The 26,420-nt window shown below is 36.5% G+C and overlaps 1 protein-coding gene across 1 annotated transcript in view; it reads right to left on the reverse strand.

Moving 5' to 3' along the window:
- Positions 1 to 1,128: 1,128 nt before the first annotated feature.
- LOC109551861 (uncharacterized) overlaps positions 1,129 to 26,420 on the reverse strand; it is a 197,047-nt gene continuing 171,755 nt past the window's right edge. The window contains exon 6 of the mRNA XM_073804638.1: positions 1,129 to 2,340. The gene's annotated coding sequence lies outside the window, so the exon portion shown is untranslated. The remainder of the gene's footprint in view (positions 2,341 to 26,420) is intronic.

The following is a 26,420-nucleotide window of genomic DNA, read 5'->3' on the forward strand; positions in this document are numbered from 1 at the left end:
GTTGTCAGAATTCACATGTCACTTTGTCATGAGAAATGTTATGAGATCACCAAGGAAGAGATCACCAAGGAGAGAACATTTAAGGACTTAGCTCTGGGGCACTCTAGTGTTAATATTTAGGAAAGCTAGAAGGAGGAACAGGCAAGGAGAATAGGAAGGAGCAGTCAAGAAGATAGGGAAAAAATCCAGGGAAGCATAGTGTCCTGAAAGCCAAATGAAGAAAGTGTTTTAAGGAGGAGGAAGCAATCAACTGAGTCAGATGCTAGTGAGTCAGTATAATGTAATGGCTAAGATAACGGCTCTGAAGCCATTCCGCCAGGTTCAAATCCAGCTGTCACATTTATTTGCTATGTGATCTTGAAAAAGTCACTACACCTCTCTGTGTCTCCTTCTCCATATGTAAAAAGGGTATTATAATGGCTCTGATTTCATATGTTATTGTGAGGCAAAGTGTCTATGTTTAACACACTTAGAATAAGTGCCTGGATATGGTAAATGCCCAATAAATGCCAGCTATGATATTTTTTTAACATTGGACATTTTATTATTTTTCTCTTCCAGTTTTATTGAGATATAATTGACATACAGCACTCTATAAGTTTAAGGTCTACAGCATAATGACTTGACCTACCTATACTGTGAACTGATTACCACAAGTAAGTTTAGTTAACATTCATCATCTCATATAGTTACCCCAAAAAAAGGAAAAAATGGTTTTTTTCCTTGTGATGAGAACTCTTAGGATCTACTCTTTTAACAACTTTCAAATATACCATAACAGCTATGATTATTACTACACTTAATAGTAATAGTAGCAGGATGTAGTAGCAAGAAGAAGAGGAAGGAAAGGACTGAGACCCAACCATTGACTTAAGCAATGTGGAGGTCATTTGTGACATTGACAATGAGCGATTTGGGCAGAATGGTGAAAACAGAAGCTTGTTTAAAGTGATATTATGTCCAAAAGAAATTGGGATAAGATGAACCGGAGACAATAAGTACAGGAACTCTTTCAAGAACTTTTTCTTGAAAAACAAAAAGGGCAGCAGAGACATAGATTGGTAGCTATAGGAAGAAATTGAGAAGAAAGGATTTTTTTATTATAGGAGAAATAACAGCTTTCAAATAGTGAGTGTATTTATTTTATTTTTTTATTGAAGTATAGTTGATTTACAATGTTTCAGGTGTACAAAAAACTGGTTCAGTTATACACATATATACGTATACTCTTTCAGATTCTTTTCCATTATAGGGTATTACGAGATATTGACTATAGTTCCTTGTGCTATACAGTAGGTCCTTGCTGTTTATCTATTTTATATATAGTAGTATGCATCTGTTAATCTCAAACTCCTAATTTATCCCTCCCTCTGCCTTTCTCCTTTGGTAATCCTAAATTTGTTTTCTATGTCTGTGGGTCTATTTCTATTTTATATATAATTTCATTTGTATCATTTTTTTAAGACTCCACTATAAGTGATATCATATGGTATTTGTCTTTCTCTGTCTGACTTACTTCACTTAGTATGACAATCTCTAGGTCCATCCATGTTGCTGCAAACAGCATCATTTCGTTCTTTTGTATGGCTGAGTAATATTCCATTGTATCAATATGTATATACCACATCTTCTTTATCCATTTATCCGTCGATGGACATCTAGGTTGCTTCCATGTCTTGGCTATTGTAAATAGTGCTGCAAGGAACATTGGGGTGTATGTATCTTTTTGAATTAGGGTTTTCATCTTTTCTGGATATATGCCCAGGATTGGGATTGTTGGGTCATATGGTAGCTCTATTTTTAGTTTTTTAAGGAACCTCCATATTGTTCTCCATAGTGGCTACACCAACTTACATTCCCACAAACAGTGTAGGACGGTTCCCATTTCTCCACACCCTCTCCAGCACTTATTATTTACAGACGTTTTGATGATGGCCATTCTGACCAGTGTGAGATGGTACCTCGTAGTTTCAATTTGCATTTCTCTAATAATTAGCAGTGTTGAGCATCTTTTCATGTGCCTATTGGCCATCTGTATTTCTTCTTTGGAGAAATGTCTATTTAGGTCTTTTGCCCATTTTTTGATTGGGTTGTTTGTTTTTTGGATACTGAGCTGAATATGCTGTTTGTATATTTTAGAAATTAAGCCCTTGGGCTTCCCTGGTGGCGCAGTGGTTGAGAGGCTGCCTGCCGATGCAGGGGACACGGGTTCGTGCCCTGGTCCGGGAAGATCCCACATGCCGCGGAGCAGCTGGGCCCGTGAGCCATGGCCGCTGAGCTTGCGCGTCCGAAGCCTGGGCTCCGCAACGGGAGAGGCCACAACAGTGAAAGGCCCACGTACTGCAAAAAAAAAAAAAAAAAAAGAAAAGAAAAGAAATTAAACCCTTGTCAGTCACATTGTTTGCAAATATTTCTTCCCATTCCATAGATTGTCTTTTCCTTATGTTTATAGTTTCCTTTGCTGTGCAAAAGCTTCTAAATTTAATTAGGTCCGATTTGTTTATTTTTGCTTTTGTTTCCATTACTCTAGGAGACGGATCCAAAAAAATATTGCTGCGATTTATATCAAAGAGTGTTCTACCTAAGTCTTCTTCTAGGAGTTTTATAGTATCTGGTCTTAGATTTAGTTCTTTAATCCATTTTGAGTTTATTTTTGTATATGGTATTAGAGAATGTTCTAATTTTTTTCTTTTACATGTAGCTGTCCAGTTTTCCCAGCACCATTTATTGAAGAGACTGTCTTTTCTCCATTGTATATTCTTGCCTCTTTTTTTGTAGATTAATTGACCTTAAGTGTGTGGGTTTATTTCTGGGCTTTCTATCCTGTTCCATTGATCTATGTGTCTGTTTTTGTGCCAGTATCATATGTTTTGATTACTGTAGCTTTGTAATATGGTCTGAAGTTAAGGAGCAGGATTCCTCTAGCTCTGTCCTTCTCTCTCAAGATTATGTAGGCTATTCAGGGTCTTTTGTGTTTCCATACAAATTTTTAAATGTTTGTTCCAGTTCTATGAAAAATGCCATTAGTAATTTGATATGGGATTGCATTGAATCTGTAGATTGCTTTGGGTAGTATAGTCATTTTAACAATACTGATTCCTCCAATCCAAGAACACAGTATATCTTCCATCTGTTATGTTGTCTTCAGTTTCTTTCATCAGCATCTTATAGTTTTTGGAGTACAGGTCTTTTGCCTCCTTAGGTAGGGTTATTCCTAGGTATTTGCTTCTTTTTGATGCAGTGGTAAATGGGATTGATTCCCTAATTTCTCTTTCTGATATTTCATTGTTAGTGTATAGAAATGCAACAGATTTCTGTATATTAATTTTGTATCCTGCAACTTTACTGAATTCATTGATGAGCTCTAGTAGTTTTCTGGTAGCGTCTTTAGAATCTTCTATGTATAGTATCATGTCATCTGCAAACACTGACAAAATTTTGCTTCTTTTCCAATTTGGATTCCTTTTATTTCCTTCCCTTCTCTGATTGCTGTGGCTAGAACTTCCAAAACTATGCTGAATAAAAGTGGTGAGAGTGGTCATCCTTGTCTTGTTCCTGATCTTAGAGGGAATGCTTTCAGCTTTTCACTGTTGAGTATGATATTAGCTGTAGGTTTGTCATATATGGCCTTTATTATGTTGAGGTATGTTCCCTCTATGCCCACTTTCTGGAGAGTTTTTATCAGAAATGGATGTTGAATTTTATCAAAAGCTCTTTCTGCATCTATTGAGATGATCATATGGTTTTTATTCTTCAATTTGTTAATGTGGTGTATCACATTGATTGACTTGTGGATATTGAAAAATCCTAGCCTCCCTGGAATAAATCTCACTCGATCATGGTGTATGATCCTTTTAATGTATTGTTGGATTCGGTTTGCTAGTAGTTTGTTGAGGATTTTTGCATTATGTTAATCCATGTTACTGGCCTATAATTTTCTTTTTTTGTGGTATCTCTGTCTGGTTTGGGTATCAGCGTGATTGTGGCCATAATAGAATGAGTTTGGGAGTGTTCCTTCCTCCGCAATTTTTTGGAATAGTTTCAGAAGGATAGCTGTTAACTCTTCTCTGAATGTTTTGTAGAATTCACCAGTGAAGTCATCTGGTCCTGGACATTGGTTTGTTGGGAGTTTTTAAATTACTGATTCAATTTCAGTACTTGTAATTGGTCAGTTCATATTTTCTATTTCTATTTTTATTTTAAATATACTTTTAATCAGAGCTTGGCCTTAGAGGAGTCAATCTGAAGACTTTCTGGTGGAGGACAGAGAAGAGGGAGGAATGTGGAGCACTATAAAGTGACTGAGCTCTAGGCACCTCATATTAAGTGTGCTTAGTTGTTATTATATACCTCTCACATACTAGAATGTAAGCTCCATAAGAGAGGGCTCTTATTTTATTCCCTGCTATATCTCTGTCACCTTGAACAGTTCCTAGCACACAGTAGGTATTCAGTAAATATTTGTTAAACTAATGACTACTTTCAGTGAAAATTTGAGGCCCAGAAAAGTTAAATAACATGCTTGCCCAGATTATTATGTCAGAGTTGGATCTAAAACCTGAGTCTCCTTGTTTCCAGTACAGTGAACATTCCAGTATTAGGAAAAGCTGGGTTTCAGAATTTATATCCTTCTCTTCAAAGCAGTATTAAAGAAAGTTACAGCAATTTCAAAGGCTGAAATGAGGCAGAAAAGAGTAAAATGGCTTCCCACTTCTTTTCAAGATTATCCTAAGTCATTGCAAACACTATTTTTATTTTGTTGAAAAGTTAAATTTTGTTGATGATGTGGCTGTTAAGTAATTAAAATAGAAGTCTTGAAAAATCTATAAATGATCTAACAAAACTAGTCATTTATTGAACAATACAAATGAAAACAAAATTTTGAAAATTACCACAAATTTTGACCTTCTTCCTACCACACACACTTTACATATTTTTCAAGGACTACAGTTGAAAATTTAAGAATATAATTCCTTGCGGTAAAAAGTTAAATTGTGTATAAACGTAGCAGATATTTATTTCCACAAAACTCACCAGTAATAGGACTTTTTATGCTATTAGAAATAACCTTGAATCTCTTATTCCTCAATTTAATAAACTATATACAGCATAAGATTGAAAGGTTAAGACAAGACTTGTATTTCTCTGTAGTATTTACTCTTAGATATTTAGCTGCATTATTAAGCAGCAATGAATCACTTCATCCATATGTAAAACTGCATATATATATATATGAAGCTGTTTTGTAGTTCTGTAAATAACTAGCTAGAACTGGAGAAATATTTTTAGAATGGCCAGGGACTATAAAATGAAGCTAATTCATAGAAGTCTCCAGTTAATTATAGAGAGATTACTAGACGATTTCTACAAAAATATACAAAGTAGGTCTAAATCAACACAGATGGCGACATGTAACATGCCTGTATAAGGAAATTGAAAATTGTGTCTCCAATCATGTAATCATAAAAATGTCCCTCTTGCTAAGTTTCCAAAAACCATAACATTGTGAAATAAAACAAATAGTTTCCCAGAGATTTATTTTTAATCTTAAAAGTGGCCTCATTTTTAGATCTAGTAAACTCTCTTCTGGAAGATTACTCTAGGGAAATAAACAAAAGGAAGGAAAATGCTATATGTTTTGAAGATGTTCATTGTAGTATTATGTATATAATTGGAGAATTGGGAAAAACCTAGATGTCCAACAATAGGGAGACATTTAATTAAATTGGAGTCTATTCACTTAATATAATATATAATCATTAAATTCATAGTATAAAATGCTCATTGTAAAGAAATATGTGTTTAATCTGTGTGTGTATCATTAAACAGTTCAATCCCAATCAATCTAGCTACTGTCATGTGTGTGTGTGTGTGTGTGTGTGTGTGTGTGTGTGTGTGTATAACTGTATGAATGCTACCTGGGCTTAAGGGTAGCGAAAACAAAACCAGAGAAGTAGCACCCCTTATAAAATTCTGTCTTAAGAATGTTTAATTCTGACTGGTTAAGCCACATGCACATGACACATTGATAAAGACTTTCAGGTTCCCAGGGTAATTACAGGTCACATCTAAGCAATCACCATTTAGGCTTTCTCATTCATTGCAGCTAGCCTCATGAAGCAGAGAAATTTAGTGTATTGATTCTGGGTATTCTGCTAGCCTCTTCAAGTCATTTTGGAATCCTTTTTAGGCGATATGAAGTAACTGTATATTTCAGTGCACATCTTTGCTATAGAAACATGATTTTCGGCTTTGCAGCCCAAGGATGCATTCCATGTATAAATAGGGTCTTTGCGCAACAAAAGTAAAGTCATTAGCTTCTATGCTATGAAGAAGAAATGTTCATCTTCTAATGTGCATATATGTAAGCCACCTCTTTAAAATCAGCCCCCATAAATGGCACTGAGTATGCTTGTGTGTATGACACATCAATGTCCATTAATTGCATGAAGAGAACTGAGATTCCAATGGCAAAATCTGTAGAAGTAGATATACAAAGAAAAGTGGAAGCATCTGTTTAATATATACGACATTAGAATTTAATTTTACCTCTGTGATGCTTTTGTGTGGCTGCAGTGTTACAGCAGAGCACATAAGCATAGCCGTGCAGTGTCAGCAGGTGCATGCCACCAAATTACTGCTTTTAATTTGCATATTCATCTGCTAAGAAGCATGTCATTATCATATCAAAGGGATACTAAGCAACATCTAGCTTGGAGAGATGTGGCATAGTTTCAATAGGAGCAATTAATGCGAGATGAGGACTCTCTTTCTGTCATGTCTCCCAGGGCTAGCTGTAATCGGGCTGATTATTGGATACCGATAAGACCGAGGGCCCCCGTTGGCACAGAGTAAGAGAAGAACTGGAAAGGGAGCCTGCTAGTCCTCTCCACTGTACACTTGGCAACATGATGCTCTGGTCACTCAGAAGAATCCTGTCCTTATTATAGATGCTCTCTCTGTGCATTCATCTATTTCAGTTGTCATAAAATGACCAAGTGCAGTCCAAAAGTAGTTATGTATTAAAAGAAAAATGATCTTGACTTTAGAGGGCAAGTGAAAAAAAGGTGAGAGAGACATTAAAAACTGCATTCACAAATATAGGTTTTGGCACTTAGGTATCATCAAGCATTTATTGAGCACCTTCAAGCATTTATTGAGCACCTAAGTATATGTCAGACAGTGTTAGGTAATGAAGATGCAGACACAAACTAGTCACAGTCCCTAATCTCAATGAACTTGCAGTTGAACAGGGGAGACAAACACGTAAACCAAGCAAAACTTCAATAACATTTCTTATTGTTTATGAACTTAGGAAAGGTCACAAACATGCAGAACCAACTTTTTGATATGACAGTAAGGACATGTGGTGTCATTTCTTTTCAGAAAGTCTTTAAGAACAGAATTTTAAACTTTAGTTTTAGAAATGATTTCACTTTTTCTATCCTAATGGTACTAGCTAAAAACAGTATACAAATTTGAATACTTGAACAGAAGTATAGACAATTTTTGCAATTGTTCTGTTGTTTCTTAATCTTTCATTTGTTGCATTGGTATAAGCAAGTGCTTTTATTTTTTTTTTATCTTTTTTTTTAACATAGTTATTGGAGTATAATTGCTTTACAATGGTGTGTTAGTTTCTGCTGTAAAACAAAGTGAATCAGCTATATGTATACATATATCCCTATATCCCCTCCCTCTTGCGTCTCCCTCCCACCCTCCCTTTCCCACCCCTCTAGGTGGTCACATAGCACAGAGCTGATCTCCCTGTGCTATGCAGCTGCTTCCCACTAGCTATTTTACATTTGGTAGTGTATATGTGTCAATGCTACTCTCTCACTTCATCCCAGATTACCCTTTCCCCTCACCGTGTCCTCAGGTGCATTCTCTATGTCTGTGTCTTTATTCTTGTCCTGCCCCTAGGTTCATCAGAACCATTTTTTTTCTTAGATTCCATATATATGCGTTAGCATACGGTATTTGTTTTTCTCTTCCTGACTTACTTCACTTTGTATGACAGACTCTAGGTCCATCCACCTCACTACAAATAACTCGATTTCATTTCTTTTTATGGCTGAGTAATATTCCATTGTATATATGTGCCACATCTTCTTTATTCATTCATCTGTCGATGGACACTTAGGTTGTTTCCATGTCCGGGCTATTGTAAATAGTGCTGCAGTGAACATTTTGGTACATGACTCTTTCTGAATTATGGTTTTCTCAGGGTATATGCCCAGTAGTGGGATTGCTGGGTCATATAGTAGCTCTATTTTTAGCTTTTTAAGGAACCTCCATACTGTTCTCCATAGTGGCTGTATCAATTTACATTCCCACCAACAGTGCAAGAGGGTTCCCTTTTCTCTACATGCCCTCCAGCATTTATTGTTTGTAGATATTTTGATGATGGCCGTTCTGACGGGTGTGAGGTGATACCTCATTGTAGTTTTGATTTGCGTTTCTCTAATGATTAGTGATGTTGAGCATCCTTTCATGTATTTGAAGTAAGTGCGTTTAAAAAACAGGAACCATTAATAGCTTGCTTCCTACAGTGCCTAAAATGGGATGGTACACACATACACTTTTATTGATTTATTCAACAAATAGTTTTTGAACACTCGCTATGTGCCAAGCACTGCGATAAGCACTGGAGGTAGAGCTGTGAACAAAATGGGCCAAGAGTCTGTCCCTGAGTTTACATTCATACGTGCTCCTGTGTGTGAATATATGCACTAAGCACATGCCTAATGGAAAGCTCGATGACATTCATTCAACAAGCATTTAATAACCACCTTATATTCAGACTAGGGAAATGAAAGGAATATAAAGGTTACCTTGGAAACTGTAAGCTAACAATGAGTACAACAAAGCCTTCCAAATGACCAGTAGACCTAGAACCACATCTTATGTGAAACAAAACTTAAAAATAAGAAGGTATTCTTTTATGGGTGTCCAATCTTCCAAGTAGTTTCAGACATCAACCAGTCATCTCAGTATAACCCCAGAAAGTTCATCAACCACCTTCTTATCAATTGCTGTTAAAATTTCACAGATGAAGTATTGAACTTTAGTGAGCATCAGAGCCAGGCACTTTGGGCACATCATCTTATTTAATACTCAGAGGAATCCTCTAAGATATATGCTAATATACCCAATTTAATAAGGAAACCAAAGCTCAGAAATTTTACATTTCCCAAGGTCACCCAGTTGGTAAGTACCTGGTAGGATCAGAACTTAGAGTTTGCTAATGCCAAATATGTGTTCTATCCACAGTTCTTTATAACACAGCATTCAATACTCCAGTCTAACCTATTTTGTAGCAACGAACTTGAATATCAGAACTAACTTACCTGACTATAGCTAATCATTTTGAGCAAGAACAATATTTGCCCAGTGCCACTCTTTTGCTTTATTATGGCAGGAATTATGGGTTAAATGATATATATTGTATTAAAACTACTGATGGAAAATTTAAACAAATGAACAAAAATATATTCTCTTTAACTGTATGTTACTACTCTGGCTGACTTTGTCACCAAATGAAAAGGATCTTTTTTTCTTTTTAATTAACCTTATGCTGAGAATTGTGGACTCAGAGTTTTTGTTTTGTTTTGTTTTGTTTAAATTGGCTGTTTGGTAGAGCTGAAAGAGCTACTGACTTGGAGTCAGAAAACCTGAGTTTAAATCCTGGTTGTCTGTGGAAGACACTTAACTAGTAAGAGCTTCAGTCTTCTCGTCTATAAAATGAGGAATTTAATCTATATGCTATCTTAGGTTTCTTCCAGGTCTGGCTTTCTATGAGTCTATGAAAAACAGCTAGAGAGGGTCATAGTATGTACTGCATTCAAATATAGTACATAAAATATTTGAATAGCCCATACTTCCTGCATCCTCCTTTCCTGCAAAAAAATAAAATTGTTATGTTTTTAAATAATAACTTTAGGTAAAACTTCAGTAAATACTAATTATTGATTAAATGTTTTCTTCTCACAAAAGTTGACTGTATTACAGCACTGAATGTTTATTTCTTCGTTACCAAGAAGAAAGGAAGGAAGGGAGGAAGGAAATAGAAAAGGAAAGAGAAAGAAAGGAAGCCACATATGGGTATATGTATGTTACATATTCACACATATAACATTTGTGTGACATATGCATGCATACATGTATGTACATGACATATACACAAATGATCATATTGAAAACTTCAAGTTCTATGATTTTTTTTTCTGCCATAGTAGAATGAGGAAAATGTTGCCCTTCAACAAGTTCATATTCCAAGTAGCTTATGGCCTCCTTCCTCTAAGTGAAATGGTGGGTTCCACAAATGTTGGAGTTCCGCAGAAAAGTTTATTTAGTTCTCCTGTTCTATCAACAGGAGTCACCTTTATGAATCAATCATGAATTGGTTGAATTTATACCTATTTATAACTATTCATAGTATTTATCACTATTAAGTTACATATCATTAATTATCATCTACTCTGGACATTTGGATATTTTCTAATTGTTTTGTTTAAGCCTGCATTCATACAAGGAGGTCTTCAAGATCACTCTATTCTTTTCAAGAGACCCTAATTCAGATCAAAACCTTAACTAATCCCAAACAAAAACTTTAATCTCTGTTAAGGGCATACTCAAAAGACAGAATCTTTCACAAATAAATCACATCTTCGGCTATCAGTTCATTTTGTGCCCTTCCATCAGTCTTGGTACAATTTCCCAAACTTCTATACAGTAATTGTAGGCCTCAAATAGATGCTAAAAATTTTAAAACTTTGAATAGGTTTTTTTACTTATAATTCATGGAGGAAGTTTTTGTGTCAGCTCTTATCTTCATGGCTTATAATGGGGATGGAGTTTCTCAGCAGATCCACTCACAAACCTGTCACCTCCATGTTTGGCTGCTTTGGTAGGAAATGAGAACCTCAGGGCTCTTATGGGAAGGGTTCAAAGTACTTCATCCACCTTATGTAAACATAGTTTATTAGTATTTGTGTAAATATTTAGGGGTATTGATATAACATAAGATTTTTAGATTTCTAAGGAAAGATAAAGAAGCTGCTTTCATTCATGTATGTGTGCACGTATTAGCAACAGTGAAGCTAAGTGGTGGTACTGGATACAGTAGAATAAGAAAATGTGGTGTTCTTCAGAAGGAACTAAACTTTACTGACACAATACAAGTGGCCAGAGGTAACATTTGTTTGTCCCAAAAAGAAAGACTACAAATGAAAAATATTAAGTGAGGTCTCTAACAAATTAGTGCAGTTGAAATTGAAGAAAGAGTTCTAGTATCACACATCGGATTTACTATTGGTTGGGGAGGGGAGATAAGAATAGAATAAGGTAAAATTATGCCATTAATAACATGGGAAAAAGTGCATCATAGACAAATTTTATATTTTAACTACACAAGATCTAAAGAGTAATAGATTCATCATATGCTTATGTTATGCAAAGTCATAGCTAGAAATCCTTGATCCAATTCTATAACTACATATGGTGATAGATGTTAACTAGACTTATTGTGGTGATCATTTCACAGTACATACAAATGCCAAATCATTATGTTGTACACCTGAAACTAATATAATGTTGCATGGCAATTATACCTCAATAAAAATTAAATAAATTAGAAATCCTTGATCCACTTAGGAAGAAATACTCGGTAGAGAGATAAATGAATAATTAATTACAATGAACCTAAAACAAGGGCAAATTTTGAAACCATCCACAAGCATATAACAAGAGTATATTTACATGGCAAAAGAGAATTAAACCAGAATAGAAAATTGGTGACACACAGATATGTTTAGTTTGGCTGCTTTAAAAGGGAAATTTCACCATAAAAATACCCTGAATTTCTTTCTTTTTTAAGAAGAACAGAAGATCTGAAAGTACTGCCTGTATTCCTACGTGACAAGTGGCAGGAGCTAAGCAGTGGATGTCGCCTTCAGATTGAGCCTCTCCTGTTTTGCCATAGTCCCCGCAGCTCCTCTCACGTTCCACCCAGACTGGTTTACCTATGTGATGCCTTGGTGGCTTTTGAGCGTTCAGCCCCTGATGTGCTAAATAACACTTTCTCTGTAAATAATACTTTAAGGGTTAGAAAAGTTTAGACCATTCTCAAAATTAGCTGCATATTAGAATCACCTGAGAAGCTTTAAAAAATGTGTGGACCCTGTCCCAGTCTATATAAATCAGGATCTCTTGAGGTGGCACGGGTATTTTTTTTGGAAGTTTCTCAGCTACTTTTAATATGCAGCCAGGGATGTAGTTTAGGTATCAAAAGACAAAATGATTTCTAGTTTGTTCTTAATTCTTATTTTTATTAGTTGTGTCTATGCAAACACATACACACACAGACATTTGGCGTTACAAAAAACTGCACTTATTGAATATTTAACATTTGAAAGTGTATATTGTATTATATAGGCAAAGAATTAACAAACCTCCTAAGCTCAATTTGTTTTGACCCAATTCTACATGGAGTTTGTATGGCCCTGGTTTGTTAAAGTACTGAAACAAAGCAAATATTTGAATTTTGATGCCTGTTTGCTGTAGGTATCAAACATCTTCACAGGACTAAGTTTCAACTTTGGATGTATGAGGCCCACCAAGCTTGCATCTTTTCTGATGCTTCAGGTCTGTTCTGGGTACTACATGCAAAGCCCAGTTTGATCAATCAGTCAAACAATAATGATACTGGTTGCTTGATTACTTCTTTTAAAGTAAGAAATTGGACTAATTTAACCGGTCAAATTATTCCAGGTAGATTGGTTTGTATGTGTAGACCATCTACAATATTAATGCTATTACTGTATTTTATTAAATTGTTGAAAAAATTCAGTGTAATTTTTCTGTGGATCAATTCAAATATTACTAGATCTGGAGAGAAGGACGAAGAAAGTAGAAAATATAATTATTTAGTCACAGCAGAATGTGACTTTTTTTTTTTTTTGCTTTAAAATAAACTCCATGCATTATAGATGAGTATTTGTTTTTAGAGGCCTTGTTCAGTCAGAAAAGAAAAAACAAAACAAAAAAAAAACTTGCAAATTACTTCCTTCTTTTGGAATATGTCTTTTCCAGTAAGTGTACTGGAAATTATTCTACATTACAGTGGTTTCTAAAGTGGTTCTAAAATTAGAACATTTACTTCAGACATAACTTATTTTGACACATCCTAAAATTTTGTGAAGAACAGGTTTGAAGTGAGGTTTAAGATTGCAGTGTTCTCTATTTTAGTGAATAGAGCACTGGATAGTAAATTTCAGATTTTGGATATTCATCCAAAATTAGAAGCTAAAGAAACAGTGGAGTTTGCCACAATTAAGGCATGGGTGTGTGGAAGCCTCATAAGCCTACTTTCAACAGGTCACCAGTATATGTTAAATAACCACTCAGCACCAATAGGCTCTATTAAAATTCCCTATCTCAGCTATAATATAATATCTATTTTACAGATAGAATACAGAGACAGAGACTGTGCCTTGCTGAAGATGAAATTGCATAAAGTTTAGATCAGCTAACTGAGCACAGTATTAGAGACTGTATGACACTGCAGGGGTGGGCAGGGGAGGAGAGAGAGAGAAATGAGTATGCATATATGTATTGTATACATACATATACACATATGCCAAATATACGTATATAATACTTATAGATTTTGATATGAATGTCATGATATCAAATTCTTTATGATAACATGAGCTTTTTAGTTAGAATCAAGTTGATTGTAAACAATAAAACCCAATTCAAACTAACCTAAACAATAAATGGGAATTACTAGCCGACATACTATGAAATCCAGGAGCAGACCTGTCTTCATTCAGTGGCAAGTGATGTCATCAGGGCTCTATCTTGGATTTTTCTCAGACTGTCTCCATTTGGCATCAAGATGGTATTGAAAAGCCTCCCTCTCCCTGAACCTCCACTTCCATCATGGATGGTCTAGCTACCCCTCTGGAAAGCTCTGACAGAAAAGCCCAGGACAGCACCCTGATTAGCCTGACTTGGATCACCTGCCTGCCCTGTACCAATTGCTGAGGTCTGAGGGAGAGTGTCCTCTGACTGCCTAGGCCTTGCTCATGTGCCCACCCTTGTATCTGGGTGAGGAATGGAGGAGCTCAGGTCATTCTGCCTCTCCCAGCCGCGGGAATAGGGTCCTCTCCTGGAAGAGAGAGTTCTGTTACCAGGAGAGTTTGGAGAAGGGTAGCGGCTAGACAAATACAACATATGCTCCACTTTAAGGCCCACTGCATCCGGCCCCTGCCTTCCAGCATAGCCTTATTGGTTCTCATTCCCCATAAATACATTAACCCTAGCTAGGCCCAATTACTAGAGTTTCCTGAATTTGATGTGTTTGTTGGATGAATTAATGAGCAACTGTCTCAGTACAGGTACCTCTGTGTTATTACTGGATATATGGAAAACTTGAAGCCTACCTAAATTAACTGAAAATTCCAGGTAACTGAAAGATAATCGATCTTGTTCCTAAGTGATCTTTATTATTCCATAGAATGTTGAGTAAATATGAAAGCGGGCTTATTAATAATGGTTTTATATGATAAGTGTACCTCTATCTATGTATGGATCTAAATATCTGGCTCCTCTCCCAAGCTGAAGGCAGGAATCCCATTGTCTTTGCATCCTTCAAAGCACCTACTATAATGCCGTGCACATACTGTGTATGTGCTTAGTAAAAGTTTCTGAACCGAAATGAATAGTTGATTCCAGTTCTTAGGCAGGGCACTTTCTGCTTTCTGAAAATACGATAGCTATTTTCCTTCAAGCAGCTGTCAAACACTATACTTTACATATGTGTATTCGATGAAGAGACTCTGCTCTAAGGATGAACATTCTGACGTCATGGTAGCTGTCCAGAGCAGCCTATATAATAAAAATTGTGTTGCCTGGTTTCTAGGTTGATGTTGAGCACAGGAGTGTTTTAGAAATATTAGAGTTCATGGGTGATAAAGCTCCTACTCACAGAGATTTTCCTCTACTATTTGCAGGCAGATTAGCTTAACCTGTTTTTTAAAAAGTGGTACGGAGATTTTTAGAAGGAAGTAAGAATATCCACCAATTAAAATTTATTCTGTGAACATTTTTGCTTTAAATGTAGGTCAAATCTTCCATTTATGCTACTATTAATAATTAATAGTAGCATAGTAATTTATAGTCTATAAATTGCTTTCCTATTCATAAATTTCATAATTCACATGAAAAAACCAGTTAGGGTTTTAGTTGACAGAAATGTAAAAAGTGAACAAATAAGTTCTTAGTTGACAAGAAACATAATGCAATTTCAGACTACATTAATAGAAGTAAAGTATCTGAACAAAGGAGGTGATAGTTTCACTTCAGTCTGTGCTAGTTAGAAAACATCTGGGGCATTGTGTTCAGCTCTGGGCTTCGTCAAGTCTTAAGAGGGATACTGATTGACACAACTGGAGCTTGTCCAAGGGAGAGTAACCCAGAGGGTGTGAGATCTGAGGAGGCCAAGTCACATGAGGAACAGCTGAAAGAGCTGATGATATTAGGTCTAAAAAAAAAAACTTAATTGAAAAAATAGCAACGGCCTTTAAATATTAATAAGGCTATCATAAGAAGTAAGAATTAGACCTTTACACATATCTATTCAGAATACAGAACTATGACCAAGAGCTGAAAGCTACGTATTTCAGTTCAATATTTTTTTTAAAGCCCTAACCCTCAAAAAGTTGTTTTCAAATGACATAATGATTTACTTGTCACCGGAAGTGATAACTCAAAATCTACGCGATCATTTATCGGGAGTATCAGCTCCACCGTCTGCTAGTTACGTGACTTTGGACAAGTTACTTTACTTCTCTAAGCCTCAGGATTTTTTAGTCTTGAAAATAGATTTTTAGGATTGCTATAAGGAACGCATGAGATGATACAAGTTAGGCCATCAACACAGTATCTACTCATACAAGGTGCTCAAAGAAGGGCAGCATTATTATCAGAGTAGCTTGAGACGGGCAGCTCTAAACCACACAAAAATAATACGTAAGGATAATGTCAGGGTTTTACGTGCTAGGCCCTTATACACAACCAAAGTTTGACAAAGGCTGGTCCTCATTATGTTGTACAGTAATTGATCTTAATAATTCTCTTGTCTTGAATTTTATTGGAAGCATTAGCCAAGGGAATTATAATTTTTCTTAATAGTCAAAAAATGTTTGGGCTTCCCTGGTGGCGCCGTGGTTGAGAATCCGCCTGCTGATGCAGGGGACACGGGTTCGTGCCCCGGTCCGGAAAGATCCCACGTGCCACGGAGAAGCTGGGCCTGTGAGCCATGGCCGCTGAGCCTGCACGTCCGGAGCCTGTGCTCTGCAACGGGAGAGGCCACAACAGTGAGAGGCCCGCGTACCGGAGGAAAAAAAAAAAAAAAAAGTTTGTGGAATATCTCACTGGCTTTATGGAATGCCATAGAGTATTAATATTAAGTATTTGGGAATGAGAGTTACTCCAGAGGCAGCAGAGATGGAAGAGGGTGGTTGCTGAGCCAAGCTAAGGCCAACTTAGCGTTCGTGACGTGCCACATACATAAGAAACAACTCAGGACACTTAAAATGGGGTACAGAGAACAGGAACATATAATTTATGGGAATGTATTCCATTCAAATTGCAAACATTTATTAAGCAGCCCGTGTCAGCCCTTGAAGAATAAAAGCTGAATATAGGAAATATAGAAATAACTATAGGAAATATAGAAATAACTATAGGAAATGATGCCTGCCCTGAGGATTTTATACAGTGGAGTCTGAGATACAGAACTATACAGAACCCAGCATAAATCCAAACAAAACATTTTAAACCAAATGTTGTGGGAAAATAGAGTAGGAAGCAATGACTATAAAAGAAACATAAGGCCAGCTCAGGGAGTTGGACAAGTTTTGCAGAAGTGAAATTGGCACCAGTCCCACCTTTCTTTACATGATGAAAGGAAGACACGCATTCAAGACCTTGGGAATAGCATTAGTCAAGTTGAGGAGATATGGAAGAGCATCGGTCTTCCAGGGATTGCAAGCTGTCTGGAGTGACCTGAATATAGTAGGTTTGTGGGAAAGGAAGGAGTGGCAGGAGATGAGCCTGGAAAGGCAAGTGTGGTCAGATGTTAAGGAGTTGAAAAACATGCTAAGTTAATGAATCAAGAAAGAATAATTGGGGGAGAAGTTCCATGAAATGTAATCACTGTTATGTATCCCACCTGGGGCTGCTAATGACTTCTTTGGGCCAGAAGGTAACAAAACATCCCAGAAAGCTTGCTGAACTTACATTGAGACGATTGGTAGAGGTCTCAAACTGAGGAAATGAGAGAGGATATAACTTGGCGATCCCTAGAGGTTCTTGAATGAGAAGTGAAATCATGAAAATTATGTTTGAGGAAGGTCAGACACAGTTGTAAAGATCACACAGGGGGGAGACTAAAGGCAGGGAACTGTGTGTGCTCTGGCTAGGGAGATGGAAAGGGAGTAGTGGCTTAGGAGGCAACACTGAGGAGTAAGTGGAAGGATTGGTGAAGAAATACGTAGGGAAGGAGAGGAGTAAAAAATACATACAAATATACATCTCCAAAGTTTGGGCTGTGTACCTATATATACCTGAGAGGTTCTATGACTCAGGTTGGTCTTTTGGTTCCTCTTGGGTTCCTGTACTCAACCACTGTCCTGTGTTAAAAAAAATTAAAAAAAACAACCAAGCAAAACTAATGAACACACTATCTTGTTGAAAGTCTGCTTGTTTATTTCTCAATTTTAGTTCTATCCAATCACAAGAACTTCCTAACCAGAAATATAGTTCCTGTACTAAGGAAGGGAATTTCCATATGATGCCAAATGGTGATTAATTTCCACCAGTTATACTTGTAAGGAGTAACCAGAAAATAGGCTTTTATTTTTTGAAGGCTTTGTGAACAAATCTACAATGTAATTTCTGCTATTTACAAACTGGAGTATTCTAAAGATGACAGTGGAGCAAGCTTTTACACTTGTGTGCATGACGATTTCAGGCCACTTCTAAACTCAATCTGTGAATTAAGGATGCAATTTCCTCTCAGTTTATTGTCTTAAACTAAAAATATGTCAAAAGTCATGATATTTTCAATACCCTTTGACTCAGCGTTCTAAGAATTTATCATTGAAATTTTTCATAGATATATTCAAAGACTTTATTGCATGGATATTTTGTTTTCAGTAGCAAAAGGAGAGCAATCTAAATGTCCCATAAAATTGAATTCATTAAATAAATTATGACACAGTCATATGATATACAGTGAAATATTCTACAGTCTAATAATTAAAGTGTTCTATCAATAGAGTAATGCCATAATGCTCACAATATAGTGAGTGTTATGTGAAAAAGCATATCACAAAATATCCTGTACTATATAATCATATTTTTGTAAAAATTAATGCATATGCATAGAAAAAGAATGGTATTTATTTTTATATTCCTCTTTGGCCTTTCTGTATTTTCTAGAATAAATCTATAGAAAATAATACTTTTAAATAAAGGTAAAGTACTTGAAAGTTATTATTTTAATGGCATGTCAGTAGACTTTTATTTTGAAGCTTAAAACATCAATGCATTTGTCACATTCAGTTGGTGGCTAAGGCATTTTTCAAAACAACTTCTTTAATTCTTCACTTATGTGAATTCATTACAACAGTGAGACTGGTATCGTCTAGGTCTCCAAAAGAAAAAAGATGAATAGTTTAATTGTAGTTGAGAAATGATTTTTTTCCTATAACTATGTAGTCAGAATGATTCTTTTGGTCTTTTGGTTCAATCTGACAGTCTCAGCTCTACATTTGTTGGCTGTATATGTGTGAACCACATGGAGCGAATTTGGAAGAAGTCAAGGGTGTAAAAGTGATGAAAGGGGACTTTCTGCTTGGATAGTTGTCCTTTGAATGCTAGTACAACTGTGACAAGAAGGGAAATACCTTTGAAAGAAAGAATCAGGAAGCTACTTGGGAGAGAAAGAGAAAGATAGAGGGGAGGGATCTCTGTTGTTAGAAGGAAAGCTTTATAACAGCATGTTTTCATGCTAGAGATGAAAAAGAATGGCTTTCCAAAGAGCTGAACTGAGATTATGAAATGACTGAGCTGTGACTTTCAGAGTGTCCTGGGCAATGCGATGATAAGATGAGGGGTGGCCAGTGTGTGGCACAGTGCTCAGCAGAACCTGAACTGGTCACCCTCCCCTTGGCCATGTGACTCAGGTAAGAAGCATGAGACCTGTCTTGTGGAAGTGAGTGGGGAGGTAAGGGAAGAGAGAGAAAGGCAAATCTTGAGAGATGTGTGCAAAAACAGTGGCGTAAGACAGAAGCACAGAAACATATAGTATGATATGGTGTGATAATCAAACTAAAGCCCTTAGTGAAAATGGTTGTAGTTTCTCCATCAGTCAACCCAATGAAAGATAAAATAATGCAGATGAGAGGTAAGAAAGTCATGGCCATCATAATGACCATTTGAGCTACTTTTAGAGAGAGATACTGCAACCAGAGAAGGTGGGAGTCATCTTGCATGATATGCCGGATTTAATGTCCAAATGCACGACTCTGATGGTTTTCAACACTCTGTCCTCAGAAACCATCCATGGTCCACCCACCCCCAGTGTCTGTGAGAAGAAGCTCAGATTTCTTAGCCTGGCTTTGGAAGTGTTCCCTGAACTGGATTCAATCTCCTCCATAACTTCACCTCCCAGTGTTCTCTTTCACAGCCCCTATGCTTCAGCCAAACAGGATTATACACTGGACACACTCTGGCTTTCCCTGTTTCCCACTTTTTGCACACATTGTTTTCTCTACTTCTTCTTCCTTTTCTCTTCCTTCTTCCTGGATATCTACACTCAACTATGCTTCAGGGTCTCATCTCAAGCGCCATTTGATCCTTTCCACTGTTACAAATAATTTCTACCAACTCTGAACTTCCTTATTTCTACTCCTCTCAGGCTCTTTCCTTTCAATTTAACCAGAATTTATTGATCACACACCACGTATGAGATACTCTACCAGATACTAGAAATACATCTACACATACACACAAATATATTTCATGTCCTCAAGAAACTAATAGTATAAATGGGAAATAATGAGGCTATGTAATAATTCATTGTGAATCAGTGTGAAAAATTCAAGAAGAGAATCATGTACTAAATATACCACCAGTGTCCCAAAGGAGTGATCAGTCCCCATCTCAGTAAATGGCCCCACCATTCACCCAACTGCTTAAGCCAAAAACTGTGGTGGTCATCTTGGAGGCCTTTTTTCCCCATAGCCTCCACATCTAGTCTATCAGCAAGCCTGTAAACCCCTATTCCAAAACATATCCCAAATCCATTCACTTTGCTCCTTTTCTACTACTACCATCATCTCTTGCCCTATCGGTCTCCTTATGAGTCTCTCTGCTTCCGGTCTTGCCTTCCTGCAATCCATTCTCCAAAGAGAAGTCAGGATGAGCTTTCTAAAGCATTAATTGAATCATATCCTTCTACTGCTTATAACTTACTGCAGTGGTTTCTAGCTACACATAAAGTCAAAACTTCTTTCCGTGGCCTATGAAGTCTGCATGACCCAACCCCTGTTACCCTCACCAACTTTATCTGCTACCTCTCTCATCCTCTCCAGTATTTCCCAGCCACACTGCTCCCATTTCTGTCCTCAGACACACAAACTTGTTCTAATTTTGGCATCTTCATACTGTCTGTTCCTCCTGCCTGGAGCATTCTTCTCCCAGATGCCCTCATGGCTCTTCTCATTATTCATTACTAGCAATGGAGACTTATACCCGCCCTTTGATCACTTACACATCACTTCCTTGACCATCCTACTTTAAGTAGATGACAATGATGACTACTACTAAGACTCTCTATTATATTCCTGTGTTTGTATCTTTTATACAAATTTAAAAATTTTAAATTATCTTTATTTACTTATTTACTGTCTGTCTCCCTCACTACAAGGCAAGAAACTATTTATTTCACTTCTGCCTATCAACAAAGCTTAGCACAGTCCCTGGCATCTTGTAGGTACACAATAAATATTTTTGAATAATATTAATCCCAGTTATCACTTATATAATACCTACTGTATACCAGGTACTCTTCTAGCACTTTACATATATTACTTAGTTAATCTTTGCAACAATGCTGTAAGATAGATAAGATACTATTATCATCCTTATTTTACAGGCAGGAAATAGAGGCTCCAAGAGGCTAAGTAACCTGTCCAAAGTTATACAACTCTTAAGTGTCAGAACTAGGATGCCAACCCTGAGTCTGACTCTAGAGCACTTATTCCTAATCTCTACACAATATTACTTCTGCAAGTGAACTCAGTGTTGAACTGTGTTTATGTGGAAAGGATAATTGCTTAGAGGAGAAAGTGCTATAGTGGAGTTTTGAAGGACAGCTATGAGTTTGCCAGGGAATAAAGGAAGGAGAGGCATTCTAAGTTGAGGGAAGAGTGCATTCAAAAGTTTACATTTTGTAATAATCATTTGTATATATCTTTCTTTTCATATTTGCATATATCTTAAATTTCAAATAACATTTATTATGTACTTACATGCCCTGAGTGATGCACATATGTATTAGTTTTTAACATCCTTTTCTGGAAGGGGCTTTGACAAGAATCTAGAAAAAACTGTGTTCTAACCCCTATACTAGAATTTCACATTTCTATGACCTATTAAATGCTATTTGATCCTTTGTTTCCTTACTAGTAGATTGGGATACCACCATTTCCTCTAAGAATAGGAAAAAGACAAGGGTGCCCACTCTCACCACTAGTATTCAACATAGTTTTGGAATTTTTAGCCACAGCAATCAGAGAAGAAAAAGAAATAAAAGGAATCCAAATTGGAAAAGTAGAAGTAAAACCGTCACTGTTTACAGCTGACATGATACTATACAGAGAAAATCCTAAAAAATGCCAACAGGAAACTACTAGAGCTAATCAATGAATTTGGTAAAGTAGCAGGATACAAAATTAATGCACAGAAACCTCTTGCATTCCTATATACTACCGATGAAAATCAGAAAGAGGAATTAAGGAAACACTCCCATTTACCACTGCAACAAAGAGAATAAAATACCTAGGAATAAACCTACCTAAGGAGGCAAAAGACCTATATGCAGAAAACTATAAGACACTGATGAAAGAAATCAAAGACAATACAAACAGATAGAGAGATGTACCATGTTCTTGGATCAGAAGAAGCAACACTGTGAAAATGACTGTACTACCCAAAGCAATCTACAGATTCAATGCAATCCCTATCAAACTACCAATGGCATTTTTCACAGAACTAGAACAAGAAATTTTACAATTTGTATGGAAACAAGAAAGACCCTGAATAGCCAAAGCAATCTTGAGAAAGAAAAACGGAGCTGGAGGAATCAGGCTCCCTGACTTCAGACTATACTGCAAAGCTACAGTAATCAAGACAGTATGGTACTGGCACAAAAACAGAAATATAGATCAATGGAACAGGATAGAAAGTCCAGAGATAAACCCATGCACATATGGTCACCTTATCTTTGACAAAGGAGGCAAGAATGTACAATGGAGAAAATACAGCCTCTTTGATAAGTGGTGCTGGGAAAACTGGACAGCTACATATAAAAGAATGAAATTAGAACACTCCCTAACACCATACACAAAAATAAACTCAAAATGGATTAAAGACCTAAATGTAAGGCCAGACACTATAAAACTCTTAGAGGAAAACATAGGCAGAACAGTCTATGACATAAATCACAGCGAGATCCTTTTTGACCCACCTCCTAGAGTAATGGAAAAAAAAAAAACAAAAACAAACAAGTGGGATCTAATGAAACTTAAAACCTTTGCATAGCAAAGGAGACCATAAACAAGACGAAAAGACAGCCCTCAGAATGGAAGAAAATATTTGCAAGTGAAGCAGCTGACAAAGAATTATCTCCAAAATATACAAGCAGCTCATGCAGCTCAATAAAAAAAAAATAAAAAAAATTAAAAAAATCCAATAATGGGAGGAAGACCTAAATAGACATTTCTCTAAAGAAGACATACAGATTGCCAACAAACACATGAAAAGCTGCTCAACATCACTGATCATTAGAGAAATGCAAGTCAAAAACACAATGAGGTATATATCCTACCAAACGTAAAATAGATAGCTAGTGGGAAGCAGCCGCATAGCACAGGGAGATCAACTCGATGCTTTGTGGCGACCTAGAGGGGTGTGGATAGGGAGGGTGGGAGAGAGCTCAAGAGGGAGAAGATATGGGAATATATGTATACATATAGCTGATTCACTTTGTTGTACAGCAGAAACTAACACAACATTGTAAAGCAATTATACTCCAATAAAGATGTGAAAAAAAATAAATAAGCTACAAGGATATAATGTATAGCACAGGGAATATAGCCAATATTTTATAATTACTTTAAATGGACTATAATCTATAAAAATTTTGAATCACTATATTGTACACCTGAAACTAACTGTAAGTCAATATACCTCAGTAAAAATTCTTTATTTAAAATATTTTAAAACGTGGTTTCATATCTTTTAGCAGTTTGGGAAGTTCTCAGCCATTATCTTTTCAAATAGTGCTTCTCTCTACTCTCTTGTCTACATATATATCTGATACGCCTCTTATACTTTTTTCTGTATTTTCGTTGTTTGTTTCTCTATGCTTGTCTCATGTTTTTTCCTGAACTGTGTTCCACTTCATAAATTTTTTCTTAAACTGTGCCTAACTGGTTGTTAAATCCAGTTATTATATTTTTCATTTCTAGAATTTTTATTTCATCCTTTTTTATAACTTTCAATTCCCTGTTGAAGTTCTCTGTCTTGTCTTTTAGTTCCTTGGACATATGAAATATAGTTATTTTTAAGACTGTGTCTGATAATTCCATTATATCTCCTGTGTATTTGTTTCAAGTACATGCTTTTCCTTTTCTTTCATTTTATTATTTTAAGGATATTTTGAGGCTTTGGATTGTAGTATTTTTCTCTAAAGAGGATTTACATTGGTTTCTGGTAGAAAGATAGGCTGGGACCACTACCAATCTCAGATGATCTTAATCCAGTTAGGAAATGAAATTTATTCAAATCTGGGCTTTAATTCTGGTAAGGGACAGCAAGCCTAGGCTACCCATGAGCTTGGGGGGTGGGGTGCTCATGAACCTTGCAAGAAATCTTCCTATGAGGGATGCCACTGAACTTTGTGAGAAGCTGGCCAGGTGCCTGGGAACTCAGCAGGAACCTGGCCACTGGGACAGCTGCTGTACTTGCTGGAAGTCACCTTCATGTCAGGGGGAAGGGTGTCTGAAAGTCACTGGGTGTGAACTCCACTGGGTATGCAAGAGTACCCACTGAGCAGCACCATAGCAAGAAAGAAGAAGAGCACATCCGAACCAAGAAGAGGTTTAAAACTGCTCATTCCCACATTGTATTATCGAAGAACTGAAAAAAAACTTTCAACATTAGTGGAATAGATAAATAAAATATGATATACTTATAAAACAGTTCAATATAGAGTTAAAATAATTTGGTCCTACATGTAGCAACGTTGACATATCTCAGAATATAATTTTAGTGAAAAATTGCAGAAGTATTATACAGTATTTTAAAATTTATAATAACTTTAAAAATATACAAAGCCATACAAACGTATCTAGTGATGTATATGTAGGAATGTATCAAGTTCAGGATGTTGGCTACCTTTGGGAAAAGTGAGAGTAGAATAGGGTGGGAAAGAGGCATACAGGGGAATTTAATTATTTCAGTAATATTTTATTACATCTTAAAAGATCTTATAAAAATGGGAAATGACTAGTGTATACCCATGGTTTTATAATATTATTCTTTATTTTCTATATGTTTGTCATATTTTATAATAAGATATTTTTTATAAGAGAGAATGGGTAGAGTCTCCATTATCTGTCACAGAAGATATTTTGTAAGTAGTCATGAGCATTATTGTTTCAAGAAGGCCATTCCTATAGGGATGATTGTGATCTGAGAGTTTCCCAATCTGTGTTCTGGATGGTTCTAATAGGTATTCTGTGAAAAAAAAATCTTCCTGCTTAAATAAGTTGACTGTTGACTGGTTACAATATATATTGGCATATACTGAAGGTTAGGGGAACATTTTCTTCTTTTTTGTCTGCATTGGGTCTTCGTTGCTGCACGTGGGCTTTCTCTACTTGTGGAGAGCGGGGGCTACTCTTCGTTGCTGTGTGTGGGCTTCTCATTGCGGTGACTTCTCTTTTGGCAGAGCACAGGCTCTAGGCATGCGGGCTTCAGTAGTTGCACCATGTGGGCTCAGTAGTTGTGGCACGCGGGCCCTAGAGTGTGCAGGTTTCAGTAGTTGTGGTGCGTGGGCTCCATAGTTGTGGCTCGCGGGCTCTAGAGCGCAGGCTCAGTAGTTGTGGCACACAGGCTTAGCTGCTCCGCGACATGTGGGATCTTCCCAGACCAGGGATCGAACCCATGTCCCCTGCATTGGCAGGTGGATTCTTAACCACTGCGCCACCAGTGAAGTCCTGGAACATTTTTTTTTAAATCTGTTTAACGTGAACTTTCCTGGCCCCAGATTTTTCTTCTATGTGATACTCATTGATATCTTACTGAACCCTATTCCACGCAGCACAGATTAGATAAGTGCTGATTTGCTAAAATAAACCATGGTTATAACATACATAATTCAAGCTGTAAATTTATGAGACAAAATTATGCTATTAAAGAAATCATCCCTTTGTTTAAGCTGAGTATGATTTCTCAAATGATAAACACAATTCCCCCAGTGTTTGATTTTACAGCCATACCTTATCAACCCATTTGTGATACCTTAGTTCAAGGCTTGATTTTCAACTGAAGCATCATTTATAGTAGAAAATATTACAAAAGAAACATGGTGTGACCTACATGTCCATTCCAATCCCACCAATTTTCCTAATTCTATACAAGCTCAATCAGTTGTAACACCCTTTAATTATCCACTAAAATAGTCGTTTTCCAGTTCAAAGCATTCAAAACCTACAAAAGAGTATGTTTGGGGCAATGACTGACAGTACACTTTGGGGGTGGGACTAGAGAAATGCAGCTAATTCTTCACTATTTCTTCTGATGGATGTTCTCATTATTGAAAACTTAGATTTTGTAAATACTACTTGTCTAGACAGGATGTTTGATTCTTAAGTGAATCAAGGAATTCATAAAAGCAATCTAAATGAAAATATACCATCGGGTCACTGGCTGCTACCATTTTATGTAATTTGCTGGCCTCAATATTTGTCAGTTTTTTTATAAACGCATAAATTCCAGTGTAATCTTAATTTGTAAAATAGTAAGAAAGGCTGGCCAGGGGTGACTTATTCAAGAGTTGA

Source organism: Tursiops truncatus, chromosome 4 (genome assembly GCF_011762595.2).
Source record: "Tursiops truncatus isolate mTurTru1 chromosome 4, mTurTru1.mat.Y, whole genome shotgun sequence".
Taxonomy (NCBI): domain Eukaryota; kingdom Metazoa; phylum Chordata; class Mammalia; order Artiodactyla; family Delphinidae; genus Tursiops; species Tursiops truncatus.